The 23010-nt window shown below is 41.7% G+C and overlaps 1 protein-coding gene across 4 annotated transcripts in view; it reads left to right on the top strand.

Annotated features, from left to right (window-relative positions):
- GHR (growth hormone receptor) overlaps positions 1–23010 on the top strand; it is a gene marked incomplete at its 5' end in the record, with an annotated part of 273813 nt that overhangs the window by 171413 nt on the left and 79390 nt on the right. The window lies entirely within an intron of this gene.

Below are 23010 nucleotides of genomic sequence, written 5' to 3'. Positions count from 1 at the left end.
AGGTTTATCATTTATTTGAAAATCCATTATTGTATACACCGAGTTTTAGGAAGAAAGTCTGGCTAAATAGTAAATCAGTTACTATTTTGAAACAGGTCTTCAGTAGGTAGTTACCACTGGCTGCTAAAATTTAACAGGTTGTTTGAATATATCAAACTACCATGTGTGTTCAGATACAATCTCACCTTACAAATGAGTAGCCTCTGACTTACAGATCAGTTCATGTAGATATAGATTTTTACGGTTGTTATAATTTTTTCCCTGTCTTCATAGAAACAAAAGATATAAACAAAGAGAAGGAACATGATGTATTTTTGACAGGCTACCATCTCAGATCTTCATTTCAAAGTTTACCTGGAGAAACACTTTTCTTTGTTATGGACCTTTCCCCTGTATGAGGAGTATTTTAATGATGTCATATTCTTTTCCTACAGTAAACGCCAACTATAGGCAAACTTTCATTAAGGCAAGAACTTCAATTTTCACATTGTGCCTTGAAACTTCAGTATAGAAATGTACCTCATCCTAAATTCAATGTCATTATATCCAATTGTACTCCCTCAAAAGTTGCTTATAGTAGAAAACTTGAAAAGATGTGTGCCAGCATTAACCCAGACCTAGAGAGACCATACATATTATTTTAAAAGGACAAGATGAGTGTCACTCACTCAGCTTCTGTACCGGTTTTTGTCACCTAAATAGTTTCCAGAAACAAGGGTTTAGGACATCTTTTGGGACCAGAAATGAATCAACATCAAATTAACTTTTCTTTCTGCCTCTAAACACTGAATGCATTTTAATATCTGCCAGATTTTTAAAAAATTTTTATTGGAGTATATTTGCTTTACAATGTTGTATTAGTTTCTACTGTACAGCAAAGTGAATCAGCTATATGTATACATACATCCCCTCTTTTTTGGATTTCATTCCCATTTCAGTCACCACAGAGCACTGAGTAGAGTTTCTTGTGCTATACAGTAGGTTCTCATTAGTTATCTATTTTATACATAGTATCAATAGTGTATATATGTCAATCCCAATCTCCCAATTCATTCCACCCCTCTTGCCCCTTGGTGTCTATATGTTTGTTCTCTACGTCTGTGTTTCTGTTTCTGCTTTGTAAATAAGATTGTCTATACCGGTTTTTTCAGATTCCACATATATGCATTAATATACGGATATTTGTCTTTCTCTGACTTACTTCACTTTGTATGACAGTCTCTAGGTCCATCCATGTCTCTACAAATGACCCAATTTCATTCCTTTTTATGGCTGAGTAATATTCCATTGTATATATGTACCACATCTTCTTTATCCATTCCTCTATTTTTGGACACTTAGGTTGCTTCCATATCCTGGCTATTGTAAATAGAGCTGCAATGAACATTTTGGTACATGACTCTTTTTGAATTATGGTTTTTGCTGGGTATATGCCCAGTAGTGGAATTGCTGGGTCATATGGTAGTTCTATTTTTAGTTTTTTAAGGAACCTCAGTACTGCTCTCCATAGCGGCTGTATCAATTTACATTCCCACCAACAGTGCAAGAGGGTTGACCCTATATTTCCAAATCTCCATTCTGTAGTAAGTACTAGAAATTCTACCCAGTATGCAACTTTGTTCATCTCCTGGCAAGAGGTACTTGTTGCCACTACTTTTGAACCACTTTGAAATTCATTCCTGTCCCTATGACATCACTATCTCCCATTCTCTCAGCTTCAGTCCTCACACACATGCAATTCATATTGCCTAGGTTAAGGTTATAGTTTTCAGAACAGTGAAAAAAAGTTTCATTTAACCAGTTAGTCCAATACATATGTATATCTGTACCTGTTCCTTCATTTTTACTTGTCATTAAAATGTTATCTATCAAGAGAGAACCTGTAAATGATAGCTTTTAAGTAGAAAGAAAGCCATTAAAATGAATATATAAAATGTACACCGGTTTAAATCTGTTGTATTAATTTATAACTCATACTTCTGCTTGTGATTTTGAATATCCCCATACCCTGAACCTTGCATGGAACAGAGGAATAACATGGCAGAGGAATGACAGATCAGGAGTCAGGGAGCATGGCACAGTGGAAAGATCCCTTAACAGACAAGGCTGGAGACCTAGATTATATTTTCAGTCCAACTAACTAGTTATGTGGTTTTGAGCAGTCCCTTAACCACTCTGGGACCCAGTTATTTCATCTCTAAAATTATGGCCCATTTAACAGTTAGGTCCATTCCAACTTCAGCCTTCAATCCTTTTATTTTGTTTTATTTGTTCCTTTCATTTACTGCTGTCAGATTCTGGTGATGATCCAAATGAAAGAATTCACAGACAGACATTCAAAGAAATACGAACTAGACTGTGGGGTTTAAGCGTATGAGCTCTAGAGCCTCTGCCTGGCTTAGGTCCAGTAGTTACTACCTTATGATGTGGGGTGAGTTACTCACCCACTCTGTGCTTCACTATTCATATCTTTAAAATGATGGTAACAAGAGCACTTGCACCATAGCTTCGTGAGATTGTTTCAGGAATTAAAAGAGATCATTTTTGTAAAGTGCATAACATGGTGCATGGCTCATGGAAAGTGGTTATTAGCTATCAGCTAGTATTATTGTTCCATATTAAATATCTATGTGCCCATGGTACTGTGCAGAGTGAAGCCACAGTATATCCCCATTTCTGCCTATTGTGAATTTAAAATTTCCAAAATGCCAAAGTTCTCATCCAGGGAGGTGATATGTGGAAATGCAGTAAAGAAATCATTTATTTTTATTATTTTGTTATTTGGCTGAAGAAGGAAATATTGTACTCAGCTGTCATGAGAAATTATTATCCTGAATGAAGGCTGGAGAACAAGAGCCAAGAGGTAGAGATAAGAATAGTAAAGGAGGCGACAGGAATGGGAAGATATGAATGCCTTTACTAAGAGTCACAAGTGTTGATAATAGTCTCTAGATTCTTAGTGTGTTGGGTTTTTTTGGCTGCATTAGGTCTTCGTTGCTGCACACAGGCTTTCTCTAGTTGCGGCGAGCGGGGCTACTCTTCATTGTGGTACGTGGGCTTCTCACTGTGGTGGCTTCTCTTGTTGTGGAGCACGGGCTCTAGGCACGCAGGCTTCAGTAGTTGTGGCGCACAGGCTCAGTAGTTGTGGTGCACGGGCTTAGTTGCTCCGCGGCATGTGGGATCTTCCCGGACCAGGGCTCAAACCCGTGTCCCCTGCATTGACAGGTGAATTCTCAACCACTGTGCTACCTGGGAAGCCCCAGTGTGTTGGTTTTAATATGGCTATTTGTGAGGTACCAGAGAAACAGTAGCTTATTTGCTTGCTGTTGGACAGGCTGACTGAAAATTCATCAAATTTAGGTATTTAATTTTTTAAAAAGTCTGGAATATGTACGCACAGAATTAGTTATTCTGCCTCAACAATGAATGAATACCTCTAAGTCTCACTACAAAAACAGTTTTGGAGCAGAACATCAGTATGGGTTTCCATAGTGTTGTGATTTAAGGAAATGCGAAAAAAATAAATAAATAAGCATTCCACTTGAGTCTCTGGGAAGATGAGCTATGTCATTGAATTGACCTAAAGCCACAGGCGTAATATTTCTCAGAAATGGCCTGCTAGGAAAGCCATTTAATTTTGTCATAACATTAATAGTTTTCACAATGATTGGTGATCTGCCACCCAGGGAGCATAAGTATTAGAAACTCTTCGCAACTGTTTCTGATTCCTTCACAAGACGTAGCCCCAAAAGAAAAAGATAAAGCTCTTTTCTGGCATTGATTTTTAAAAATTTAAAAAGCATTCGTTGGATAGAGGCCAAGAATTTATAATGACTTTGACTTAATTGTGCAGTGTCAGATGGTGATTCCATCAGGCAGTATTAACTGAAAAGGAATGATGGGAAGAATGGAAAGACCATACTGAGGATTATATTGGCTAATGACTGGGTTCTGGTTTCCGGACCAGGGAATCTCTGAGGTCATGTAATTATTGCTCAGATATTTTCCTGATGTTAACTTACTAGGTGGTGTTATTTTTGCTATTTGTTTTAGATTTTTAATAGTACTATAAAACTTGTGGCCGTTTAAAGTAATTTCAGCTCAAGACATTTGACTGAATGACCATTTAGGAAGCTGTTTATCCTTAGAACTGCACTTGCTCTCAGAGTAAGAACTGCACCTTCCAGGGGAGATTTCCATCTGACTCTAGAGTCCAGAGCCTCACAAACATGTTGTCTGCAGTGGCCCCTAGTCAGAAATTCTCAGCCTATCCAGCATGCAGTGCAGCCCCTGAAGTCTCCCCTACTATTGGTATAAGATAGGGATCTAGACCTTCTGCAAATTAAGCCTCACTTAGTCACAAAATGCAGGGATTCATTTCCCAATTGTTCTTCCAGAGGAGAAATTAGTTTCTTTCAGTACATAACATTGTCTATGACTGTGCCTCTTGGCATTTCTCTTTCTCTAACTTCTACCCAGCCATCCTCCAGGGTCCACTTCAAGTCTTACTTCCTGCATGTAGGTTTCCCAGTTTGTTCCAGCTTTCAGAGATCTCGACCACATCACTGCTCTGGTTAGTTACTCATCAGACAACGTTTGGAGAAAGGCCCTCTAGCAATGCTTTGCTGATACTGACTCATCCTTGCTGTTGTTCCCCCGTGGGTATGTTCCTGTCTGGCTCCTCCAACAAGCTGTAATCTATTTGAGCATGGGGATTTGTCTAATACTTTTACTTCTCACAACCCTTGCATCTTATATTGCTAAATCTATGATAACTAATTGGACACATAACAGCCACTTGATAAATGTTTTTAAGAAATGAGCAAACCAAGTATTTCTTGGTAGTACTCTATACCAGGCACCAATATGGAAAGCTCTGTAATTTGGAGAGCATCGTTTCAAAAGCAGGAAGTTTATCACTCGTAAATTACTTCAGGTATTTGATTTTGACATTATCTTGAAGACATAAAATTGCCTTAAAAACAGCTACTTGAAAGTGGACAAAAGTAGAAATGAATGAACAAATGAGTGAATGACGTACCTAAAGGCCATGAAATGTGGAAATGATTTTTCTTTTTAAGTTAACCTGATCTGTTTTTCTTCTCTAATCTCGACTGTGGGTGAAGAGTGGGGAAGGATTTTTAACAGGCAAATATTCCTGATCCTTGGCTCTTAACATTAGGGACAGTAGGAGAAGGGAATACCTGCTTGGAAAATTAACTGGCGCTGCAAAGTGTAAATGCTTGGGCCAAGTGTAAATTTTATAGGCCAGGTAGAAGTTTCACAAGTCTAATGACTTTTGAAAACTACTTGTACCCTGGCTCAAAAGACGTTTTTCTTGCTGCCTGTAGTAAGCAGTCAGTAAGCTGTGTTTGGGACCTGGACCAAAATGCTGGCCTTTCATGTCTCAAATTAAAGCTTACTGATCTGAGCTCAGAAGTCCCTCCATACACAATTTAGTAAAATCAGCAGCATAAATGTGGAACCAGAGCACAAATATGTCTTGTTCCCTCCAGAAGGAAAATGTGAACTCTCTTCTCATTGGAAGTCTATTGATTACCTAATCCCAGATGTTGTGATACAGTTTTCATCCAAGTGTTGAAGAACAGACAGAAGCCCCTTCTAAAAGCTTAATTTTCGTTACTCGTTTGGAAGGGATTTTTCAGGGCCTATAAGACGTGCAAGGATTATGCCTTGTGTTTGAGAAATGGAAAAGAAAAAAGGAAGGAAAAATCATTTAGACAAGTGCTTCTCAAACTTTAAGGAGCGTATGAATCACCTGCGGAACTTGTTCAGATGCAGATTCTTATTCTGAAGGTCTAGGGTGGGGCCTGAGAATCTGCATTTCTAACAAGCCCCCAGGGGCCACTGATGCTGCCAGCCCACAGACTGCACACTGCTTTGAGTAGCAAGCTCTATAGGACAAAGAGAATGTTTTTTACAGGGAGCACAAATTACAATTCTAGGTTACAATTCCAAGGAATTAATGACTAAAAAATGCTGCCTTTCCACACTCCTGTGACACAACAAGAATGGAAGGTGAACACAAGCCATTTACCATTTCAAAGGGGATAGGAGCATTACTGGTGCATTAATCTGTGTTTTGTTCCAGCTCCCATTCCAAAGGCAGCGAAGATTTCTTTTTCTCTTGGCCCCAGGGGATTTTGCAGGTCTAGAACAGGCCTTCTCTTCCTAGGTTTTTTTTTTTACAAATGTTGGAGAGAGAAGTGAGCATCTCTGGAGTTAAGGAGAGTTGGGACCCAAAGAGAAGAAAGAGAAAGACAATGGATACTTTTTTTTGTAAATGTTTATCTCTGTGTAAGACCTCCAAAGACCCTCCCTTGACCCAGGAGTAGGAAGTAGAGCTATTTCCTATAGAAATAGCTGCAATTGAATATCCCACGAACTTGGTAAAAACTGAGGAGGCTCCGAGTCAGACTCAAATCAATCTTAGAAAAGTACGGTAATGCGGCATTCTTTGCACCCCGATGACTTTGCCAAAAAATTTATACCTGCTTCACGTGAAATCTATACCTAAGCAGTTTACAAGAATATGCCCTTAAGGTTTTTTAAACTCCACAGCAAAATATGCTAACGAGAAAATAAGGATATTTTTGTGCACATGCACTGATACAAAGCTGTTAACAGAAATGAATAGAGGAGACAGAAATGACCCACCATGTAAACTTGAACCTTTGCTTGTAGTATGCATTCAGTACATAATGCTGTCACTTTTGACATTTACTTAGGTTAACACATTGCATACTCCCCAGAAACTGTTTTTCCATCCAGCTTATGGCTTTGTTGGTTGAGTTCTACAGGAAAAGGAGATTTAACTGTCTAAGATTTTGTTTATTTTCCAAATTCATTCCCTAGATTTTTCATATCATAGTCTAATTTCTTCTGCTCATTAAAGAAATTGGACTACTTTTAAAAAGTCATAAAACAGTTACTGTCTTGGGCATTTTTAAGCAGATTGATGCTATTGAGATAGGATAGCCATAGACTATAACCTTCATGAGGGCCCGGATAGATATTTCGATGTTGTGTCCTTAGAGCTTTGAGTCATGCCAGCCGTATAGTAGATATGAAGTTATCAGTTGTTATTTGTCGATTTAATGAATAAGTAGAAACAGTTCTTGAGCCCACTGCCGGAAGCACCTCATAAATTTTCAGGTTAACTGCACAGATAGCCTCTGAAATATAATTTCAATCAAATATTTTGTTTTTTAATTTCTAAACGTTTTGCCAGAGGCTTTTTGATCAGTGGTTTCCACCAACAAGCTAGTAAATGCTACCTAGTGGGCAGACTTGGGCCTTCTGCTCCCTCTTTGGTCAAAGCAGCCCTACTTTAAAATGAACAGACTGAGTCTTTACTGTCAGAACGAGGTTATTCTGTTAAGTGAAAGTGTCTGAAATCTTCTAGAACCTTTCCAACATGGCATTAAAGGAGCCTTGCCTCAAGAGGAAAGGGGGATTTGACACGGCCAACTTTGCAGGGAGGAAGGGAACATTTAATAGAAATTTATTACCATATTTTTATTTCTCAAGAAGTTAAAACTTTTCAAAACAAACATTCATGTTAATTTTTGGACCCTTCTGGGTTTAAAGTCTCAGCTGATACAAATTTATGATTATTCATGTGTTTTAGTACTTAATGGTCATGAGGGTGAGGGTAGTCCTGAAGAAGAGGTCACTGTGAACTAAAGGAGGGAAGCAAGGGGGATGGTCCTTAGGAGACTTGGCAGGAGATGTGGAAAAGGAAACTTTCACATAGAAATCAAGCCATGTAGAGAAAGCCTTATTTTGTCAAGGTCTTCTGAACAAGTAAGAACAATAGAGAATAATGGATATGTTCTCAGTCCCCTCAGAGGTCATTCTTGGGCCATTGTAAGAGCCCCTTGGATTCCCCAATCCCTCAGGCATGCAGCTGAAGAGCTCAGTTTCCTAAAACAGCACTTTTGTCCTATCACGCTCTAGTTCAAGAATCTTAGTGGTTCACATTGCCAAATGCTTCAAGTCTGTGTTTTGAGGCCATCTGACTCTCCACTAAATGTCCAACTTTTCCCCCATCTCCTCCCAGACACACTCCCCGTCATGGCTGTATCTGTCCTTCGCAATGCTCCTTTTATCATTTGCCCTGGGCATGTTATTTCCCTTACCTGCCCATCTGTCTGCATCCTCCATTCTACAAGCCTTCACTGTCATATAAATTATCAAGCTACTCCTGACTGTGCCACTCTCTCACTTCCCAGAGTCCTTGTGCATCAGCAAGTTGTAACCATTTTAGCCCTTAGGAGCCTCAGGTAGCATCTGGTCTGTTAGTTTTGCTCCCGGACCAGATGAAAATTTCTAAGCCCAGGAATTTCAACTACTTTTCCTTAGCCCACAGAACCTAGCAAAGAGCTAGGCATTTAGGCAATGCTCCCTATAAATGTGTTGACTGAAATGATGATGCATAATCAGTTTGCCATCTCAATATTTTTCATTTTCAAAGAATGGGTTTAGGGAAGACATTTTCAGACAATGTGGACATGTCATCCGTTACCTTTATAACATGCTGCCGGTTATGAATAATTAACATTGTGGTTAAGCTTAAGAAACAGAGGAGGTTACCTGTTCACACTACACTCTAAAAGTAGAAATTTGAAAAAATAAACATATACTTAGTGGGTTTTAATTAAAGAAAATTATGTGATTATCAATTTTAATATGTCTGAAATATACCAGTTTGTGTCAATCTACTGTAAGAAGGTGTTCAAGGAGGGAGAACAATGTAAATTATTTCCGAGAGCTTTGGGTAGATTCTAATTATTGGGAATAAGTGTTACAAATAGTTCACATTCCAGTGTGACTTGAAGAACATGTTTGGAGCCTCCATGTTCTCTAACGCTGTTATGCTACTCGTTTATCACATACACTTGGGTCACATTTTCCTGTGTGGAGAGAATATCCTAATGATAGTAGCTGTATACAAATAGCTGACATTCCATGTTCCTCCTTAGCAGTCTTTTCAAGAAAAATCACTGATGGAGAACGTCAGTGGCCAGTTCAAGGGGAGAGGTGAAATGTCAAAAATTGTCAGAAGGGAGCCAATTATCAAGGAAGGTTTTGTGAAGGAGGGGTGTTCTCCGGGGAGTTGGAGATTTTTGCTTAAGCAGGGAAGGATGGAAACTTTCAGCAGAAGAGGATAAAGAGAAAAAGGTAAAGGGGAAAGAAAAGAGAACACAGGCTGACGATCGTAGGCACGCCGTCTTGACTGAAGCGTGTTTGCGTCAACAAGTTGTGGGAGAGAAGTTAGAGAAAAGCAGTGCCTTCTGAAGAAGTGCTTTGAATGTTGAGCTGCAGAATTTGGACTTAATCCAGTAAGCAAGAGGGTGACATTTGAGTCCATCAGCAGGGCCGTGGCAGGATGAAAATGGTATTTTAGGAAGATTAATCCAACATTGCGCAAAGAATAGACTGGAATCCCTGCTCAGGGCAGAGATAACAGGAAGCTTTGGAATAAGGCGTGGGTGAAGAAATGAGGCCTCGTTAGGGAAGTGGAAGTTGGAAAGAAAGGAAGTAGCCTGGGAAACACATCATGGAAGGAAAGAACCAATGGTATGTTCTGACAGCTGGTAGAAAACATGAGAAATCGTAGACAAATCCAAAATTGTAAGTCCAAGTCCAAGCAAACAGCGATGACGCCATTTCTGGAGACTGGGAGAAGACATTGGCCAATCTTTAGGTTACCAACTACTGGCGTTCAAAGATTCTGCCTGCTTTAACAGCCTCTATGCCCCCCTAAGCAAATTAGCAACCATTTATTTGTTGCTAATTGTCAGGAATTTTCATAGGGTTTCCAGGAGAATATTTGCAGATACATCTACAGCTTTTAAATCTGTTGCAGATAAGGTAACAAGCAAAAAGTAGATAAAGTCCCCATTACTACTGGGCCAAGGGGTTCGTTCATGCATTTCTCCATTCAACAAATATTTATAAAATGCCTACTTTGTGCCGGGAAAGTAGATCCTTGCTTTTCTCAGGACTTATATTCTAGGGGAGTGAAGGTAGGAAAATAGAGAAGAATACAAATAATTGAACTCAACACGAAGATAAATAAAGGCTATGAAGAAAATAAAACACAGCGATGTCCTACAAGTGACTTGGGAATGACTCCTTTAGATTATTTGGTCAGAGAAAGCATCCTTGAGAAGATACCATTTGAGCTGAAGCCCGAGCCAATCACACAGAATCATGTGGGTACTAAGAGCAGCAGGGGTTGAGTCTGAATAAGATCAGTAAGTTTCAGGGCTGGGGCGTAAGGGTAAGAAGACGTTGGCACAAGGAGAAAGAAAGGGAAGCAGGGGCCACTCTTGGAATGTAATAGCCAGGATCAGGAGCAAGGGACAGGAAGCATAATGCAAATTGACTTAAGTAATAAGGAAAGTAATTCATATAATTAGAAAAACAGAGTCGGTGCAGGCTGTGGATTGGCTAAATCCAGTGGCTTCAGATTCATTTTCCAAAAGATGTCTTTGCCTGGGGTGGTGGTGTGGTGAATTGGGAGATTGGGATTGACATGTATGCACTAATGTGTATAAAATGGATGACTAATAAGAACCGCTGTATAAAAAAATAAAATTAAAATTGACCAAGTTGGTAAAATTCAAAAAAAAAAAAAAAGATGTCTTTGCCCTCTCAGTTGTATCAGCTGCATGTTCACGTTTGGGGTGAAATAGGCAAAGCAAGGAGACTGGGGCATTCTGTAAATTTTTTCCCTTAAATTTTCTAGAATCCCCCCCAGTAAGGTTCCCTTTGGGTCACATCTTCTTTCTTGAACTTCAGAAGAGGATGGGAATAACCCTCCGTCCAGTTATACCTACTCTCGGAGCTGGGGTTGGGTTGGCTTCCCTTGAGGCACATGAGCTGCTTGGGCAGGAGTGGTTACCTAAACAAAACCTCGTTTCTGTTGAGAAGGAAAGAGGAAGGCAGTCTGGGTAGACAACCAGCCGTGTTTACTACACAAGAGGTCTTGGTGGCCATAACAATGAGTTTGGGCTTTAGTCTGATTACATGGGAAACCATGGAGAATTTTAGTGAAGTATCATGATCTGATTTATGCTTTTAAAAGGTCATCCTGTTTAATGTTTCAATAGTTAATTGAAGGGGGCCAAAAGTGGAAGTGAGAAGACCAATTAGGAAGCTATTTGAAAGTCTAGGCAAGAGGTGTTGGGAACTTGGGCTATAATAATAGCAAAGGAGAAGGAGAGAAGTGAATTGAGATGGAACTGCCGTAATTTGTCGGTGGGTTAAATAAGGGAATATGAGTTAGGGAGACTGAAGAAATGAAGATGGCCTATAGGGTTTTGGATTAAGTACCAGCGTGGATGGTGAACTAATTTACAGAGATAGTGAAGAGTTGACAAGGAGTGGGTTCATCAGGGATTACTTGAGAGTTGTGTGTTAGGATTGAGATACCTATTGGATATCTAGTGAAGAGGCCAAAGAGGCTGAGTCGAGCCTGGCGTTCAATGGAGAGGTTCAGGCTAAATAAAGATGGAGATTCGGAACCATCAGCATACAGTGATGTTTAAAGCCACGAGGCTTGATGAGATTCCCCTTTCGGCGGGGATGGGGGCAGAAAAGCTAGGGAAGTGAAGAGTCTGTGAAACTACAATATTTAGGGGGTAAAGCAGAGGAAGAGAAGCCAGCAGAGGTGACCAAGAAAGAACAGCCAGTGAGGTAAAAGGGAGACCAGGCAAATTTGGCATCGTGGAAGCTAGGCAAAGAGCGTATCTTTAAAAGGCAATGGTCTGCTGAGTCAGACGCACCTGAAGAGTTGAGCCATATAAGGAAAGAGAAGAGACCATTGGATTTGACAAGAACAGGTTTAGTGGAGGGGAAGGGTCAGAAACACAGCTGAAGAGGATTCAAAAGAGAAGAAAATAGGAAGTGGCGTCCATCGTTCAGGCAGGGCTTCAAAGATCTGGAACAGGAAAGATGCTTCTTGGCAGCACAGCTCCTAATGGCTCAAAAATGAGTGTACTTTCCAGATACGTTTTTTAAATTGTTTTTTGATGTTATTCTTTAGAAAGAGAAATGTCCTGTTGTAGTTTTCATTTGAAATGACATCGGTGGCCCAGCCATTTCTGGCTTCTCTAGATCCCTTTTCCCTACATGCTCCTTCCACGGAAAAGAAACTAGGCCATTCAGATTTTTCCAATTTAGAGGAGGGGGCTAATAGCAGACAAGACTGAGGTAGGATCTGTATAGTCATACATATTATTTTGGGTGCCCTTCAGTTTCACTAGCTGCTGCTTAGAAGTTCATTAAATATATATATATAAAATGTAAATTAAATATAAATTATAAATATTACGTGCATATAATACATGTTATATATATATATTTGCATTTGCTGATTTCCTAAACTTGAACTGTATAGAGTCCCAGATGCTCCTTTGTCCCATCTACCCAAAGGTGTCTTTCTCAGCCTTTTTAACTTATATATCTACCAGAAAGTAGAGCAGGGCAGAAGCTGTGTGGGAGTCCTGTCCCTCTCCCTCCCCCTCACCTCCTGGCCTCAGCACAGTAAAAACTCTGTTCAGAACTTGGCTCACTGCTGCTTTTCCCACCTTCAATCAGGGAACACTTAAAGCCATACAGTGTCCCTGTCCCGCCAGAAAGCCTATGGGCAGGGCACCCCTTCAGGCTGACACAGAGGCATACTGTGCAAGGCAGAAATTAACACAACATTGTAAATCAACTATACTTTAATAAAATTTTTAAAAAATTTTTTAAGTAAAAAAAAATCTCTGGCACATAGTGTTTATGAGTACAGTACAGTTCACTGAGAGCAGTTAGCGGCATTTATATATGCCACTCGTCGGACAGTTATGTCCTATGCTGATTCTTGCACTGTTTAGTTTGTGTTTATATATTTGCCCCCTCAATTAGATTACAAGTCCCTTCAAAGTAGGAACCACATTTTATCCTTTCCAACCCTTTCCATATATGGCCAGAGCAGTGGCCACATATGGCTGATCAATAAGGCTTTTGATTTTTTTTCTCTATGTCATATTGTCACCACACTACACATAATTCCAGCAAGGAATCAAAGCTTATATTTTAGACTATAAGACTTTGCCTGCCCTGTAGATACAAAGAAATGGATCTCCTTTTCAGTTGAAACATATTCCTTCCAGAAAAATGTCATAAATTTTTTTTCACCCCCAGTATAACTTTCTGCTTTAAATTGTTATTATGTGATTTGATGGACTCTTTTGACTCTAATTTTAACTGTCCATTTTGGAAATTCTGAAGTTAGATTTAGGGTTAAGCTTCAGTGCCCATAAGGGTTGCTTCTCACTGGAGCCGGCACTACAGAAGGCACAACAAAAAGGACAAAGTTCAAAAAAGTAAGCTTCAGGTACCTTTCTGCCAAGGTACGTGTCTACAGTGGATTGTCACCTTATCCATCTCCATTCACTTTTTGGTAGAGCTTCTATTTTCTGCTGCAAAATAATTTTTGGAGCTGGTTGCATGTCGGCTACAGAGTTTCAATAATTTCTTTCCAAAACTGGGCTTCAGAAAATGAATCTAAAAATTTTGAGTCAAGTATCTGAGAGAAGCTGTGTCAAACTTTTATGTTTCTTTTACCATATAAAATTGTGACAAATATATCTATAAAGTGTACATGACCTTCCACTAAGAATCTTTGTTGACCAATAAAACCTGTAATCTCATAGATACCAATCAAAAGGCCAGCTAGCCATCATACTACAGATATTAATGGAGGGCCTAATATGTGCAGGGTTGGAAAGGATAAAATGTGGTTCCTACTTTGAAGGGACTTGTAATCTAATTGAGGGAGCAAATATATAAACACAAACTAAACAGTGCAAGGATCAGCATAGGACATAACTGTCCGACGAGTGGCATATATAAATGCCGCTAACTGCTCTCAGTGAACTGTACTGTACTCATAAACACTATGTGCCAGAGATTTTTTTTTTTTTACTTAAAAGAAATTTTTTTTAATTTTATTAAAGTGTAGTTGATTTACAATGTTATGTTAATTTCTGCTGTACGGCAAAGTGGCTCAGTTATACATATATATATTCTTTTCCATTATGGTTTGCCAGAGAATATTTAATATAGTTACCTGTGCTATACAGTAGGACCTTGTTGTTTATCCATGCTGCATATCAGCGGTCCCCAACCTTTTTGGTACCAGGGACCGGTTTCGTGGAAGACACTTTTCCCACAGGCCAGGGCGGGGGTGTTGGGGGGAATGGTTCAGGCGGTAATGTGAGCGATGGGCAGCGGCAGATGAAGCTTCACTCTCTGGCCCACCGCTCACCTCCTGCTGCGTGGCCCAGTTCCTAACAGGCCATAGACTGGTAGCAGTCCATGGCCCACGGGTTGGGGGACCCCTGCTATATATACTAGTTTACATCTGCCAATCCCAAACTTTCCCTCCCCACCGCACCCATCCCCTTGGCAACCACAAATCTGTTCTCTATGTCTGTGAGTCTGTTTCTGTTTCGTAGACATGTTCATTTGTGTCATATTTTAGATTCCACATACAAGTGATATCATATGGTGTTCGTCTTACTCTTTCTGACTTACTTCACTTAGTAGGATAACCTCTAGGTGCATCCGTGTAGCTGCAAATGGTATTCTTTAATTCTTTTTTTTATTGTGCCAGACATTCTGTGAAGTACTTTATGGATATCAGTTTCATTTTCTGAATGATTATCCCCACTCCATAGATGGGAATTACCTCTGATCTTCTCCCCATTCTGGAGAAAACAAGGAGAATGATATAAGGTGAGCAAAGACCTAGAATCAGGAATGTACCAGATGGCAAAGAGATGCATTGGTCAGGGGCTAAGGATCCGTTTAGGGGAATAGAGAGAAATGAACCTTGGGCCCTATGGTAGCCTGTTCACCACCATATCCCAATGCCTAGTATAGTGCCTTATGCACAATAGATGCTTGATAAATATGTCTTGTACAAACAAACGGCCCTCTGGCTTGTGTCTGTAACCCAGACCAAGTACAGTGGAATAAGTGTAATTAGTGAATTAAAGCCATACACCAAAGAGCCTCGGGACCCAATGCCAATACCTCCCAATTCCCAACTATTACAGTGAAGGATTCAAGTGGGAAGGACACACATAATGAGACAGGTGTGACAGCGATAGTAGCTCCAGCTCACTGGGGTCCCTTTCATGGAACGTGACATGGTGACATAGTGAGCAGTCCACACGTCCTCACCCTGGCCTGCAAGACAGCGCAAGATCTGGCCCCTGGCACACCGTGACCTCAAATGCTGCTTCTCGCCCCTCCCTCCCTCTGTTCCTTCTTCTCTCCCCTTGCGCCTCCCACACCGACCTCCTTTCTAGCCCCCTGTCCCACCTTAGGGCCTACACTCTTTCATGCTGCTTCCAAGTCTCTGATAGCTCCTCTCCCCGCATCTCAGTGCCCTCCCCTGCTACCTGGCATCATCCATTGGCTTATCTGTCTCCCTCTGCACACAGCAGACTGTACACCCGGAAAGGCACACCTCCCGCCACACTCCTCACCGTTGTATCCCCGGCGTCGACGACAGCACCTGGCATCTCACACACTGCAGTTCTGACCTCTCGATACCTCTCAAATACCTACTTCCCAAGGGAGTAGGATTTTGTTCAAGAAATGTTCCATGGAAATTGGTAAGTGGAACTTGGGAACGAGAGGCAGAGTGGCAGCTCAGACCAACCTGTTTATAAAAGCCCAGAGAGGGGAAAACACAACTTTAAACCTCTGACAAAGTATATGCCTGCCTAGGACACCTTTACTGTGCTGTGCTTCTGAAACGCTGCCTGGTCTCAACAAGGAGATCCATGAATTTGCCACATCAACTGATCCCCAGGACTTAAAAGTCCCTACTGCCAGCCTCAGCCTAGTAAATGGGCACGGACTACACACCTCGGTGTCAAAACACTGGCTCTCTGCTGTAGCCAAAACCAAGCAAATGCATCTATCCAGGTGACAGGAAGGCAGGTGAGGAAGTTGAACGATCCTATGTTCATTAGTTCTTCCCCTCACTGAGCACTATTAAGCGGCTCAATACCATGAAAATGAGTTGAAATGCACTGACTTTGCCTCAAGTTTGAACATTCACGGTCCCAGGAGGGCACTTGGCATCTAATGATGTGCTTTAGAGTCTTCTTTTGTGCCAGTTGAGACTCCAGAGACCACAAAACGTCTGCTAAATTCAAAGTGATATAAGTAAAGTCATGGTGCCTCACAGCGTTTCTCGAAAGACTTCCCAGTGAGATGCTCAGTAATTTCACACATGTGTACTGGGCACTCACTGTATTGAAGGAGCTGTGCTAATGATGTGGTGGGTCAGGAGGAAGAGACAGGGTCCTTGCCTTCAAACGTCCAGTTTATCATTCACTGCGCAGGTCAGATAACTGAGATGCCAGGCAGGGAATAAGAAATGCCGTGGTCCAGCTATTGTGTGAAAGCACAAAGGATGGAGAGATGGATCCCATCTGGGAGAAAGTTTAAAAATGCATCATGGAGGAGAAGACACACTCATCTTGAAAGATGAATGGAATTTTCACAGACTTAGATGGCAGAAAGCCTTGATTTGGAGCGTTCACCGAATTTTATGGTGTAAGTATTCCCACCATGGCTGATTTCAAGTTAATGACATGACGTCACTGAACACAGAGCTGGGAAGAGGTGTCAGCTCCGGCACATCATCTGTGAGTCACCATCTGAGCTTTGGGCTTTATTCAAACGTCTGAGTCTATTGCTTTAATGAGTGGATTCACAGGTATTAAAAACATCTAAGACAACATTATAGAGGAAGAGACACCTCTGCCCTTCTCCCTACACCTCAGCCTGACCTTTTAATACTCTGTCTGTCCTTCCGGTCCCAGTCCTATGCCTCTGCCTAGCCACCTAGGACTGATAACGGTCCAGTGCCAACCTGGATGCTGTTTGCTTCTCTTAGCGGGGCTGTGATTCCCCTGGGCTCCTGCTATCACATGGCACAGAGGGATGGCTTTCCGCCCGTTGCCTGGTGTTGACACCCTTGCTGTTCTCCATAATGAGAAGCAGCTTTAAGGGCTGCTAGCTGGGCAGGGTGTTTCACTGTTCTTGTAGCAGTTGGAAGGGAAAGCCAGAGGAATTGCTGGGAAGCTTTGCTGAAGGAAGATGCAAGCCAGCTGAGACCCAGCATGCATATTAACTGCTCCCTTTCATACCTTTTTTTTTTAAAGCACCCCCCAATGTGTTCTCCTTAAGTCACTGCACCCCTAACTGGCCTTATCACTCAAAGAGCTACGTTTGAAAAGTCAGGCCCTAGTTTCTGTCTTTAATTGCAAGCAGATGTCCTCGGTATGTGCATAAACTTGTGTCAGGAGGATTTTTTTTTTTTAACTCACCAAGGAGAGCACTGCCAGACAGAAAAGGAATATGTGAAGCTTCAAGTTGTTAGGAAACTTCCACATTTGTCCACTAAGCCAGAGGTAGACCTGCGGGAAAAGAAGGTCTTTATGATTTCTCATTGCACGTTGATTCTTCTTACCTCGAGGCCCAGCTGCTCTCTAAGAGCATTTACAGCGAAATACGGCTGCTGCAGATTTAGTTCAGCATGTGCTTCATTTCATGACCCCAGTTTCTCCTCCAAAATTGTTGTAGATTGTTCGTGAAGCAGCTTTTTTTAGCATTAAAAGGTGTTTGAAACCACCAGCATCATTTCACAGCTCCGTTTTTTGTTTGTTTAAATTATCTTATGTAATGTGCTCTATGATTTACTATTCAAGTATAGAAGAAACACATTCCCTAGTGGAGATCTGGGGAGGTAATGCTGTCTGAAAGATTCAGGGATTTCCTGTTCAGATTACACAGGCTTCTTTAGAGCTGCCAAGAGCCATAATGTGTAGGAGATAATACATTTTATTTCAGGAGAAACTATGGATGGAAATTCAATTTAGCCAGTGAGCCGCAAAAGACATGAAATTCCGGTTTAGAATTGTCACTGCACTCGGGCCCAGGACTTGGTGTGCCAAGGGGTAGCCATGACCAACATGACCTCTGCAGCCCCAGGACCTGCTGTGTAGATATCACTCGATGACAGAGCAAAAGGAAGAGGCCTGGCTGCCAGGGTGTTGCAAGTCCTGCCTGGTTCCTCGTGAACTGACCCCTGAAGGGTATTTCCGCCCAGAGCCTCAACAACCTGGCCCCATCAGTATAACTTTCCAGAATGTTTGCAGCATTCAAATAAATCGGGCTGCGCAAGTCATAAACACCAGCTGTGGACACTTAGTGGGGGACCCCTAGAAGGGGAGCCCCACAGAGGACACAGTGACTGATCAGAGCAAGAAAGTAGTGGGCAGTGAACAGGTGTCCAAACGTGTCATATCATGAGGATCACCTGGCTGGGGGATGGAGCGTGCAGGGTAAGCGTACAGATGCTCAGGACCTTGCCAACATATGGATTGACCAGGGCCCTAGAGATTCAGATTCTGTAGAGCTGGCACAGGGCCTTGGAATCTGTATGTTTAACAAATGCCACAGTTAAATCAACTGTACTTCAGTAAATGAATGAATGAATGAATGAATGACACAGTAGATCTTTTTTTTTAAATATTCATTTATTTGGTTGCACTGGGTCTTAGTTGCGGCAGGTGGGCTCCTTAGTTGCGTCTCATGGGCTCCTTTGTTGTGGCATGCGAACTCTTAGTTGCAGCACGCATGTGGGATCTAGTTCCCTGGCCAGGGATTGAACCCAGGCCCTCTGCATTGGGGGCGTGGAGTCGTATCCACTGCGCCACCTGGGAAGTCCCGCCACAGTAGATCTTAGTGGTCAGACAAGTTTGGGAAACTATAGAGTGGGGTGGAGTCAGAATCTGACTCCAGTTCCACTTTGGCCTCTGCCATATAATTGCTGGGTGGCCTTAGGCAAGTTATTTCTTTGAGCCTCAGATCCCTCGTTCATACAATGTAACTAATAATATCCACTTCAGAGGGTTGTTGTGAGGATAAAATGGAAAAAATCATAAAATGTCCTGAAGTGTGTGCCTGGTACATTTTAAGGGCACAATAAATGTGAGACGTAAACACCTCATACACATTTTTTGACTTTGCCATCAGCCAGCCCCTTCAGAGGCAGCAGGACGGTCTGGGGCATGGCATCAATATGACCAGACAGTGAGCTTGAACTTCAGCCTTATTGCAAGGAGGCTGCATATCTGGAGGAGATATGGACTTTAAATTGAATACTCTTCCATGATGGTGATCATAGTTTGATAGAGAAAAAAGGACAGAAAGAAAAAAGTGGGTCTGGAAAGAGCTTTGAGGTTGAAATCCGAGCTGGGAAAATTTTTGGAATATGCACAAGGATAAATACACTTCAAAAAGGCAGGAAAAGTAGTCAAGCAAAGTAGTCAAGATTTACAAGGAAAGACAATTTGCTGAGAATAAACAATTTTTCTTTGATCCCCTTTTAGTTGGAAAGCCAAAGTTTAAAGCATTTGTAATTCATCTACCTCATTTCTTTAGCAAGCCTTATTTTTCTGCTAGGTGCCATGCCCTGTGCTCCTAACAGAGGTTACAAAGAGAAAAGGAATGCCCATCTCAAGAAACTTGCGGTGTGTCATAGGGCACAGGAGAATAAGCAGTTACAGCAAAGGGTGTAAGCATGGTTTCTAGGGCTGTTGGGGGGAGGACAGCTTACCTGCTTGAGGGAGAAAGCAAAACCTCTCAGTGGAAGTCTTTTTTTCCAGCTTTATTGAGATAAAATTAACATAAAATACTGTGCAAGTTTGTGTACAACACAATGATTTGATACATGTATATACTGTAAAATAGATTATGGCAATCAGAGGAAGTCTTGAAATAGAGATTTCATGATAGTTACCTCCTCATTATCATTATAGTAACCGTAAGCTAATAATGATAACAATAGCTGACATTAACCAATGCTTATTTTATGGCAGATGCCCTGTGAGGCCCTTTACGTTATCTCCTGTCGTGTAAAATTGTTGCCATGTGCAGTATCTTGGTTTACCTACTTGTGTTTGCACTGTCTATTTGCGGCTGGTTCTAATGCCACTGCTGCACAACTGGTAAGTTACAGTACTCACCAGAACATTGATTCTCCTATACTAGCTTTCTTACTGATGTAATAGGGAATTCACCAATTTACAAGAACTGGAATTGACGGCATTTAGTCCCAGGCAGATTACCATCCCCGATGCCACTGACCCTACTTCCCCAAAGTCCCACTGCCTGCATCCAGCCTGTGCAGGAGGACCAGAGTAGATGCTGGGCTTAGGGCAGCATCCTGTCCTCATATGTGCAAAGCCCTAATCTCACAAAGTCTAGTGTAAAAACATTGTCAAATTCTTTGTTGGAAAAGATGGGCTCTTACTTTCAGGGTAGTGGTAGCAATAATAAGTGACAATAATAATAACAAGAAGAATATCGAACATTTACCAAGCACTTATTATATTGCATATTTAATATATCGCATGTATTAACTGACTTAAACCTCACATGTGTAGATACTGCAACTGTCCCCATTTTACAGACAGAAACTGAGGTCCAATTGTGTACCATAGTTGGGAAGCTGAGCACAAGGCTGGACATAAGTAGGAGAGGATAGATTGCAGTTCATTCTTAGGCAGGTCCACCGTGAGAAGCTCCGCCTCAAGGCACTGCAAAGTACTAGTTCTCCAGTGTTTGCAGGATCACAGTTCAGTTCTTTATTGCTTTATTTATTTATGTTTGGCTGCAGCATGCGGGATCTTAGTTCCAGAACCAGGGATCAAACCCGTGCCCCCTGCAGTGGAAGCGTGTATTCTTAACCTCTGGACCACCAGGGAAGTCCCACAATTAAGTTCCTTGGAAAGACCATTCCCAATGTGCCCTTGACCTCTCCACACATCCTAGGTCAGCTCTGCTCCACCCGCTCCCTACAGATCATGACTCTTTACATGCCTAGGTTGTGTCTTATCTCTGTCTTTATGCAGTGCTTGCCTTGGCTCCAACTGCCCTTTCCTTTCCTTTTCATTTCTTATTTATCCCAAATTCAGCGCCTGTCCAAGGGGTCACCTTCCCCAGGGAGCTTGTCCAGACTCGTGAAGGGCTACCACATTGCCCCTCCGATGCTGACCACTCCTTCATTTATAGATCCCTGCCCGGAAATCGTGGGCTCACCAAGGCCAGGGGCTGTAGCTAATTCATTTTATAATGCCCAGCATTTAAAAGCTCCTCTAGGATATACTGGAGCTGTGATGCTCTGCTTATTGTCACCCTTCATTTGTTTTCCTCCATCGCTCGGCACTTTAGACAGTGAGGACAGCTGGGACACTAAAACTGACAACTGAGGGTGACGTCTCCATTTGCTAAGGTGGCACAGTTTTCCTCATTGTGCTCGATTTGTAATCAGCACCCTCTGGGCGCTGGCATAAACCTGTGGGTCTTCCCCAAGAATGCCGTTTGTTCCTTTTATGCCTCGATTCATCACATACTGTGGAGGGTGTTAGCTGAGTAAGACTTTCTGCTTCATGCAAGTGTTACCAAATACACCATAAGGAGGAAAGCACCAGACGTCTGTCTGCAAAGAAAGCAAAATCCTGGTTTGGGAAGAGTCAAGGGTGGCCAGTGCTCCCCAAGCATTTCCGGGCCTGAGGTTTGGCTCTGTGGGCTCCTTGGGGCCTCCTAACTGATGCCCACATTCCATATCAGTCGTCATTCTGGAGAAATTCGTCAACTTTCCTGCTGATCTGAGCCTGGAAACTGGCGTCTGTTTACTCACTTTCAAGCTGAAAATTGAGACAAACTTGCTGGATAATTTTGACAAAAATAACACACATGATTGCGTGTCATCCCATGATTAACTTAATTTTCCTCTTTTTTTTTTTTGAGCTATCAGGACTTTCTCAAGTCATATATAGTTTTCAGTGAAATAGGTCATTCACAGTTGGAAGTTATACAAACTTGCCAAACCTTGACCAAAAATAACATTCTGGTGCCCAATTTAGTGCAAGGGGTAATAAAGTGTTCTCTGATTTGTAGTAAGGAATTAAAGGCAGGGGTTGGGGTCTAGACAATGGTAATAATAAAGACTAAGGATATCAAGACAGCGAGTAGACTTGAGGGGATTTTCATAAAATGCAGTTTTCCTTTCTGGTCACGTTAAAATCAATGTGTAGTACATTATCTCCTCTAGGGAAACGTGTATTCCATTTGCTTTCTGTCGTAATTCTTTATTGTATTTGGGAGTAAATGAGCTTCTACAGATGAAGTTAATATTAAAATTTAGAGAGAGACTGAAAAGAAACCCTTCCAGAGCTAATAGTCACACAGAATTTAAAATATTAATTCACCAAAGGCCCCCAAACCTAACTTCGCTTGGAAGAACACTCTCACTGATAGGCCCAGGCTGCAAAAACTTTCACGCGTTAGAATTCTGCAGTATTTAGTGAAAGGATCTTAACTTCCTCTGTTAGGTTCTATATTCTGAACTTCAGACCCGACAGCTGCTTCCTAGTGGTTAGCCAGGTGGGAGGAGTTAGTAAAAAAGCACATTGAGAAGTGGATCAGGACAGATGGACAGGATTCACCCTCCCTGAAATTCAGGGAGATGGGTGTGGGCCAGCTCCACTGCCCATGCATCTTCATTTTCTTCCTCTTCCTTTTTCCATATCGAAGAAAGATTTCTTAGCGCTGTTACTGTGGGTTTCTATTGAGGACCAAAAGCATCAGCAGCTTCGCTGCTTTGAGGTAATGCTCTCTGTTTGTCGTGGGCCTGGACCAAACTGCCTCTCTAATAACCCACGGATAGCCTGATGGGACGGGAGGAATCTTGGAGACACCCCCTTCTCCACCAAGCCCAGATAACAGTTACAATACTTTTGTAGCTGAGGTGTTTGCAGTTCAACGCATTTCAACAGTTCAATGATAACTACATTGATCATTTTCCATTTTTCCTGTTTTTGTTTTTGTTCTTGTTTA

Source organism: Leucopleurus acutus (assembly GCF_964270905.1).
Source record: "Leucopleurus acutus genome assembly, chromosome: 3".
Classification (NCBI taxonomy): Eukaryota; Metazoa; Chordata; class Mammalia; order Artiodactyla; family Delphinidae; genus Leucopleurus; species Leucopleurus acutus.
Note: the sequence above shows the minus strand (reverse complement) of the source record. Positions and strands in the feature narration are given on the sequence as shown.